The following is a 9703-nucleotide window of genomic DNA, read 5'->3' as shown; positions in this document are numbered from 1 at the left end:
TAGCATTAACCTAGACTCAGAGAAAAATACATCTATAATGGAGACAAAATTCATTCATTGTAAGTTGATGTTCCTGTTCACAAAGGTATAATACAAACAGAAGTAATACTAAGATAATAAAGCCAAAGTCAATATAGAGTGTGTTTGCGTATCACTGATTTGTCTGAATTTTATAAATTTTGTATTCCATGTAACAAAAACAGAATTTCAAGTTGTGGAAATCTTTAGGTTGAAAAAAATTACTATTATTATAAAAGGTAAATTTCTTTCTGATGTAGAAAATTTAAAAACACTATAAAAAGGATTTAAACATACAAGATAAACTAAGAAAAATATTTACAATCTATGTGACCTGTACAGCTTCATATCCTTATTATACAGAGACGTCGTAAAATGAGGTGGGTGGGGAAACTCTTTCAAAAAAGAAAAACAGTCCAATAACCAAACAGGCAGAAAGGCAATCCAGAAAAGACAAAATATATACAAATGCTTAATAAATGTGAAAATATATTTGTCACCACTAAAGTAATACAAATGAAATCAACATTTTTTGATCTAACATATTGACAAATTATAAATTTTCTGAACTGCCTAACAGTGTGAGTGGGGAAATAGACTCATTCATGCATTGTTTGTAGTAATAACAATTGCTTTGACTTTTCTGGAATCACATGTATCATTATGTCAATTATCCATAAACTTTGGCCCAGGAATTCTATGTCCAAGATTTTATCCAAAGATATTAACCCTGTAAATTTAAAAAGATGTACACAGAAGTATGTTTCAAAATAGTGAAAAAATGTTCACAGGGAATGAGTAAATAAATTATGGAACTTGCACAGGGGGAAACAGCACAACCATTTAAAATGATGACATAATTCTGTAACTGCTCACATGAAAAGATGTCCATGATATGTGACCTAGTGGGGGAAATAAAAGGTTACAGTGCATGCTGAATATGATCATATTCGTATTACATTTCAAAATTATATCTGTATGTTTGTATATATACATGGAGAGATGTCTGATAAAAGTGGTTATCCAGACCGATAGAAGAAGTAACCCTTGGGTTGTAGATTTTCATATGGCTTTATATTTTATTTATAATCTTTGGTTTAATTTAAATGTTTTACAATGAACACATCTGCCCTTTCAGAATCATGTAATAAAATCAGTTGTCCCATGATAACCAACGCAGATGATCTCCACTGTATAATGACAGAGAAGAAATCTCAAAAGACTCCAAGAAATTATAATTGGAAAATAAACGTATAATAAATACCAAATAAGAATAGTTCATTTTAAAAATAAAAAGCAAGGAAAGAGTTCTCCTTTATTTCAGATTTTTTTCTTCTTTGAGAAAAACTATTTTCCTGACATGTTGAGGAATTATAATACGTATAGTATATTTACGTAAAGTATACAATACATATAATGTATTCAACGTATAATTACTTTGAAAAAGGAAACAGTTGCGTAAATAATGTAAATAGCATCTTAAGGTCTGTGATTCTCAGTGCCTCTCCCATGGATTCTTCCCATCTCTCTCCTATGTTCTGGGTTCTTCTATTGTTCAGCCAATTCTGTGTCTCTTGTTACTACTAAACACCAATTCTGTGGCAATTGCATAACCAGTGCAGAGATTCAGATAGCTCCATTTTTTCACAAAAATTTTGCCCATTTGTTCTAGTAATGACATTATTATAAGATCAAAATACATTTGTCTTTCACTATTGACTGGAAGTGCATTTTAACTATAAAATACATAATTTGGTCAATAGGCCACCAGCTGTAAAAAAAGATTCCTTTTTCCGTCTATGAGATGACGATCGTATGAGGCCCATTTGTCTGATGTTTCATTCTCCGCAGCTTAGGCAGTGGGGCAGAATCACACGTATAAAGAGCATAGACAGTGTAAGAACAAATAGCTGGTAAAATTTCCTTGTAGAGCAGCTGACAGCATTTAACCTACAAAGTCCAGACATTTCAAATGATAAAAGGATGATGCAAAACACAAACTCTCCTTCCTGTCAAAGAGTCAGAATCCCATCCAGATACTTCCCCTAAGAGAAGCAGTTATTTGGATGCCAAAACTGTTTCGCTTTCCACTGCATATAAACTCATGGCACGTATGGGACTAAACGTTAAGATCGAAGCTTGCATGATAAATAGGAAAACCTAGGAAGAAACACTTTGCTCTTTGATTTCTGGCTTTCCGAGGTAAAGATCAGTAGGCTCCTCCTTTGTAGCTCCTGGTACTAGAAGGCTCCCCTGAGATGCGTTGTCATTACAGATAGCAGGTAGTCAAGTTCATGCCTTCTTTGAAACAAAAGGTTGGCTTTAATTCTCACTCACAATTCACAACATGGCTGAACCCATTTTAAGTCAATATACTTAGCAGTTAAGCACTGAAACTGGTTTGGAAGCAGATCACCAAACAAGAATGGAAAAGCAGCACTGATCTCAAGCCAGAAAGCAAGGCTTTTGTAGTAGGGTGGTTGCTTTGCTTTATCTGCAGGCAAAAACCTGAACTGACTGCTGAGTCTTCACTGAAGTGCAAAGTACAACCTGGACCACAGATCTTCAAACGGTAGCATGTAGAAGAAAGAATCACCTGGAAAGTTTGTTAAAATGAAGATTCCTGCCGCCTGCCCTAAGATTATTATTCAAGAAGGCAGGAGCGGTGCCCAGATAACTGCATCTTAACAGGTTCCCCCTCCCACCCCCTGCCCCAGTGTAACATGTAGAAGGCAGAGAACAGTCTGGCTCAGAAACTTGAAGAAAGCATTATTGGCTTCAGGATACCTACTGGATTCCTGGGTCTAGGAAGTGCTGCGTATCAAGTTGAGATTAAAGCAATAAGCATTTCCAAAGATTATTTTAAATAGACCAAATTTCAGACGAAGACTCCAAGGAAGTCCACATTTAAACGACCAAATACTTTTACACAAAGATTTTAAATGCCCTAGGAATCGATTCACTTGTTTTTCTCTATGCAAACAAAATCCTTACTTCAAAACCAAACAAATCGTTTGTAATATGGAGGATGACCTAGTGATTCAAGACAACCTCTGATTTAAGGAGAGAAGTAAGAGAAAAGAGGTTTCAGGTGTTTATGAAAGATTGCTAATTAGATCTTAAGTAGCAATTCTAGAAAAGTAAGAATCATTGACTGTGGCTTTCAAAGCAAGATCTCTAAAATTTATCCATTATTGTTGTGGACTAGGAAAAGCATGGTTTTAAGCAAACATAGAAGAGTCTAGAATACATTTCAAGGGACCTCACTATGCCCTGAACCTAATCTCTAATAAACCTCCTATGATGCTAAAATTTGGCTACAATAATACTTACAGGATAATACTGATCTATAAATCAGGGGATAAGTTATCCAAAAAAGCTGATTTTTCACATACATTAACATTAGTCCCTTCAGAACCACATTTCCTTGGTTTTATTTAAACTTTTGGATGGAAACTTTTCTAAGAGTTATTATCTATTGTCCTGCCTTCTTAAGCATGTTATACTGTCTATAATCTTCTTGATGATTCAAATGCATCATTAAAACCATCATTTGTGGCACATATATAGAAGATATCATACAATTACAGAAAGAAAAATGGCCAAAAATCAGAAATCCCAAATTCCAATCCCCAGAGCCTACTCTTACTCGGCATGTTACTTAAGCAAGTTTGAGACTCAATATCCTCATTTATAAAATGGAGATGATACTACTTGTTCTGCATATTCCAAAATGTACTGTGAGGATCCAATAAAAACAATTAAAATAAATGTTTAATAAATTTTTAAGTATCACATTATGGGCATGACAGGCACTGCCCATAGCCGAGAAACAGATGAGGAGCTGAAGTGGTAGAGACAAAGTAACTCACATGTTTATCTCTGTCAACCTCCTTCCAGCTCTGCACTACTACGTCACTGCTGTCAGAGTGTCTGACATCTCGTCTAAATCCTGGGAACCATTCGTAGAAACGCAGGGCCTGTGATCTACTTACAGAAGTTCCTGCTGAGACATGACATTTGAGTAATAAAAATGGGAAAGAGCTTTCAGTTTAGTCCCCTTTAAACACCCACTTATTATTGAAGTCAGACTCTGGGAAAAGTGAACTGATAAGAATGGTTTCGGCCTTCAGGTTACTTAAAATGCTGGGAAACAGAGGAAGTGGCGGTGAAGACAACATGTGTGAACATTATTTCAATATATAATGAGAGCAAAGGGAAGATAAGGAGCCCATTGGGTAGGGATGGCTTGTGTGCAGATTAGTTGATGCCAAGGAAACTTCCTGGAGAACGAGATAGCTAAAATGGTAAGAAGAAAGAGCATTCCCAAGAGGAGGAATGGCATGAGCAAAGGCACAGAAGTATGAAATACAGTGTATGGAGGGAAACGTGAGCAGCTCACAGAACTTGAAAATGAGAAACAGGAGGGGTAAGAGGAGGTCGGGAGGTAGATGTGAATTCAGTCATGAAGGCCCTCATACGGAAGTCTGAGCAAAGTCTTATAGCTTGTTGGGATTGTTAGAGGAATGGGAATAATATTTGCAGATTTGCATTTAGGGAGATCTTTTTGGTAGAAATATAAAGGAGGGAATGGGGAAGGTTATGTGGACCAGAGAGATGGTTATGTGGCCACACTGAGACCCAACTAGAGACTTAGTAATAAAAATCTATGGGGTGATGGGTATAATAGGGGAATGGGTACAACTCAGTGGTAGAGTGCATGCTTAGCATGCACAAGGTCCTGGGTTCAACCCCCAGTACCTCCATTAAAAAAAAAAAAAACTGAAGTGCTCTGGACAGCAAAAAATGAGAACTAAGCAGCAGCAGCATTACACTACTGCACTGGGATATTCCCAGGAATAAAATGTATTAGAATCATTCTTAGACTTTTTGACATTTTAGCTGCTCAATTACAGCATTTTTTTCCCGTCTTACTTTCAGGTGTTCCATAGTGTTTGTAAGTTGAGGATGCCAAGAAATGACTTCTGGACATATATTACAAATCACTCTTGTACAATAAGACTAAATAATCTTAATTCATTCTACAACCACAATGTGCCAGACAGTGGTGTTGAGAATACTAAAATAGACTCCCACCTGGCCCTAAAGGAGCTTATTAAGACCTTCAAAGAAAGGAAAGTCTTTGGTAGTAGGTCCCTCTTCACCTGTGTCTGTCTCTTTGTTTTAACTTGAATTCATTTATTCTGTTTTTGATAATTCCGAGATGAGTTTATTCCAGAGGCCTTCAACCTGGTGGAGGATCACCTGAGGAGCTTTCAAAAAATACCAAAGCCATGGCCTCAATATCACATCAACTGAATCAGAATCTTGGGTGGTGAATCCCAGACATTTATGGGAAAACAAACACACTCTTCAGGTGATCTGAATGAGAAGCCAGGTTTGAGACCCACAAAATGTTTAGAGCTAAAGAGGGACCACAACTAGGAAGGAGAGGAGTTTGTTGTCCCTGATAACAATTGAGGGCAAATACATCCCCCAAGCCTGAGGAACAACAAACAAAACACCCAGCTTTCTAGGTATGTGGGTCGTGGGAGGGAAGAATATTTGGTTAAATGATGTCTTTTTTTTTCCCTCAGTCAAATCATCATCTAATCCACTTATGTTTGGACCTACAGAGCATTTAAACTGTCATCTTGCACTATGGTCATGGAGATCTGGGGAGAAGAATGTTATCATTTATTGCTAAACTTCTGCTGGAAAAGAATAAACTGTGGAAGTAAATCTCCTAAAATTACTTATCTAAATTTGAAATTCCTAAAGTGACATAGAGTAACATGTTAGACCATTGATGCTAGAGCAAATAATTTTAATTAATTGCCCACAAGCTACACAAATTCCTGTATGGTTGGCTCTGAAATTCACTGTAGGAAATTGTCATGCATTAAACTCAGGTCAAGATGGTTTTCAGATCAAATGGTTGTATCTGGATGCATTAGACATATTTGCTATATCTTGACGATGATAATGGTGGGGAAAGATAATCCCACATACTTAATAAATAATAATAAATGATGGCTAGAGACATGAATGCTACAGGAAGTAGGGGATGCTTCTACACCATGGCATATGTTGAGCAGTTTCAAGAAGGAAGAAGGTTATAAATGATTTTTATCTGCTTTTGTTACCAAAACTCAGGTCAGCTGCTCCCTACTTGAAAGCCAATACTCAAGATGCATGTGTTGGTATAAAGGAAAGTTTGCTTTATTCCAGAGGCACGTGACCAGGGAAAGGAGGAGTGGTGGACTAATGTCCAGAGGCTCACTCCCCCCACTGACAATCAGTAGACAAGAGCTTTTAAAGGGGAGTTTCAATGTGGTATATTTATACAATGGAATACTACTCAGCCATGAAAACCAATAACATAATGCCATTTGCAGCAACATGGATGCTCCTGGAGAATGTCATTCTAAGTGAAGTAAGCCAGAAAGAGAAAGAAAAATACCAATATGAGATCGCTCATATGTGAAATCTAAAAAACAAAAACAAACAAACAAACAAAAACAAAGCGTAAATAGAGGACAGAAATAGACTCACAGACAGAGAATACAGACTTGTGGTTGCCAGGGGGGTGGAGGGTGGGAAGGGATAGACTGGGATTTCAAAATTGTAGAATAGATAAACAAGATTACACTGTATAGCACAGGGAAATATACACAAAATGTTATGATAACTCACAGAGAAAAAAAATGTGACAATGAGTGTGTATATGTCCATGAATGACTGAAAAATTGTGCTGAACACTGGAATTTGACACAACATTGTAAAATGATTATAAATCAATAAAAAATGTTAAAAAAATAAAATAAAAATAAAGGGGAGTTTCAGGGGTGTTCAAGCAGAGGGAGGGGCTACAAGCAGAACAGCGCAGTCAGCTCTGTCATCTTGAAATTAGTCAAGCGGTGGTCTGATCAGGTCCTCTTGATTGTGTAAGTACAGTTAGTAATCTTCAGTTCCAGGGTCACTTTGTTCCCATTTCCTTGAGGCCATTGCTGAGAATTGTAGCAGCTTTTATTATGGCTACAGTGTGGTCATCCTGTAGTTAACCTCTCCCACCTGGTGGGGGTTTCAGTGTCTACCAAATAGCTCAAAACATATGGCTCAGAACATTAACTATAATCTTTGAGGAGGGTCTAAAGTTCTATGAGTTTGTTTAACAACTAAGCTATTAATATTTTGTTCTGCTTGACTATTTCCCTTTGTTTCTGTATTGTCGCATTTCTCTGATTAAACTTATTTTTTGACTAAAGTTTTTCTACAGACAAGAGGCAGGGGGGACATAGGATGGTGGGGGGTGATGGGTGGTGTCTGTCCTGGGAAAGCCCCATAAGGTCCTGCTCCATTTCACTTTGAGTGTGAATCCTGCCAGCCTCCATGCGAGAACGTCATCTGATTTCCACTCTGAGATCTCGTGGCATTATGCTCAGAATCTATAAAGTGAGTCACGGGGGATCCTCACCCAGAGTCACATGCACTTTTAGTGCTGGAGGCAACAGCAGAACTGGATCGTATTTCATGCAACCGAGAGCGACAGATGTGGGGGTGGGGTGAGAGAGGTGTTCTCCTTTCTCTTTCCTCTTGAATTTTGCACCACTTTGCTTGCCAAATAAAAATGCTTTGGCAAAGTGCTTCTCATTTAGGGCAGACACTGTTGAATAATATCTCGTGCTTCGACTAGGAACATCTCACAGAAAAGTAGGGTGACTCCCCTTTCTACATCTGTTACAACACTTACTAAGGCAAAGCTGGAAAACAGGCATTACAGGCAGAAAAGCAGCCATGTTCACCGAGAACTCCAAGCCCAGACTCTCCCATTACCTGCCTCTGCCTAAATGAGCCACTGAAGAGAGCAACCTACAGGTAAGGGAAGGCCTCCTGCACACGTTCTCATTCCCTCAACCCTGTGAGAGCAGGCCTGTGGAGGAGATGAACAGGGTTTGCACAAGAGAGCTGGTGGATGTGACTAGCTTGGCATCTCCAGGCAGGGAGAGCTGCAGCTGTGGGACCGCCCTCTGAGGCCTGCGCTCCCAGCCATTTCCCCCTAGGCCTCCCCACTCAGCATTTGATTCCCAAAGCCTGCTCGCCCACTCCCAGCATCTCAGAAAATAGGTAAAAATAGACTAACACAGACAGTGGAGACGAGCTCTTAGGCAATGCTGGAATTGGACAGTGTAGGATGAGTCAGAGCCCCCAGGGGCAGGAGCAATCTGGTGTTTAGGATGCCCGGAAGTCAGGTGTGAGGAGCATGCGCTGTGTGGCTATGAGGGCTCTGAGGCCGGGAAGCCTGCCCTGCTGCACATCGCCCGCCTCAGGACAGTTCAGCGAAGAAAGCGAACAGTCTGGAGCGACTGTGAACGTGCTTGGCTCCATTCACAAGAGCAGTGGGAAAGCTTGATCCAGCACATGCTGAATGCAGTACAGTTTTCATTTCCTTCTCCAGGGAGCAGATGGGAACCATTACAACCAAAGGATCCAAGGGGAGAAGAAAGCCTGCAGTAAGCTGGGAGCAGTTTCCTGCTGTCCCCAAAGACACATGGAAGGAAATGGAATGTTCTAGGAAAAGATAAACCGGCCATTTGCTAATTAATTGAACCATTTTGGAGCAAAAAGAAAGACAGGAGGATAAAAGAAAAGAAAGGATGGAATTAAGTATGAATCAATACATATTAAAGAAGTGTGAGACTGCCCCCGGAGGTAAGGCCTCCTCCCAAATGTCCTCCTGGCCCCTGGCCCCCTCCCACCACCATGCTTAGCCTGGGAGTGCCCTCTTCCAGGTGAGGACCATTCCCTTGCTTTAAACCAGTGCCCACAATCCCACTGGAGCTCAGTTTCAGGGGGCCCATGGTGAGTGTGCCTCTGAATCCCAGGACCTCCAAATCTCAGTAGTATTCTCGGAACTGTGCCTCACGCAGTGGCTCCCACAATTTAGTAGATTCCCCCTGACCTGATTGTGGGGATCATGAAGATGAAATGTTGCCCTTTTATTTGGTTATTTTACCTGTTCCCAGGCAATGTAGATAGGCAGTAAAATTAATTAAATCAACACTCCCCATTACCACTCCTACTATTTCCTCAGAATAAGTTGTCACTCTCTCTAAGAAGGAGGATTTGCCCCTCCAAGGCTGTTTTAAAATGGTAATACAACCTCTACTACAAATGTAGGAGGACTGGCAATAAAATGTGCAAACTTACCTTTTCTAAATTTAATTAAACTCATGTAGCAAGGATATCTTTTGGAGCCATAGTTTTCAACTGGGTTCAGGTATATTTGAGCATGTTTAAAGTGTTTTGCAGGAGGGAGTCAGTGAGAAAAGTCTATTTGCAGAGCAGATCAAACAGACTTCTCTTACTGCTGCCTGCTCCAAGTGGAGGGGCCTAAAGATTCCCCCTGGGAAAGAGGACAGAGCTTTGGGGTAAGGAGTTTAATCTGGTAACAAAGCTTGGACAGGGGAGACAGTTCTTAATCTTTCAGTTCACGGACCCCTTTGAGGATCTGCTCAAAGCATTGGACCCTCTCCACAGAAAAATTTACATTTGCACCTACAACACTCAGTTTCTTACACAATGCCAAGAGCATTCTCAGACTCCTGGAAACCTATCTAGGGGTCAGTATCTATGGTTTCATGGACTCAGGAAGGCACTTTCCTTAAAGTTCCTGCTTCTTGAG

This window comes from Vicugna pacos, chromosome 5 (assembly GCF_048564905.1).
Source record: "Vicugna pacos chromosome 5, VicPac4, whole genome shotgun sequence".
NCBI classification, from domain to species: Eukaryota; Metazoa; Chordata; class Mammalia; order Artiodactyla; family Camelidae; genus Vicugna; species Vicugna pacos.
The sequence above is the reverse complement of the archived record's forward strand: the minus strand, read 5'-3'. Positions refer to the sequence as shown.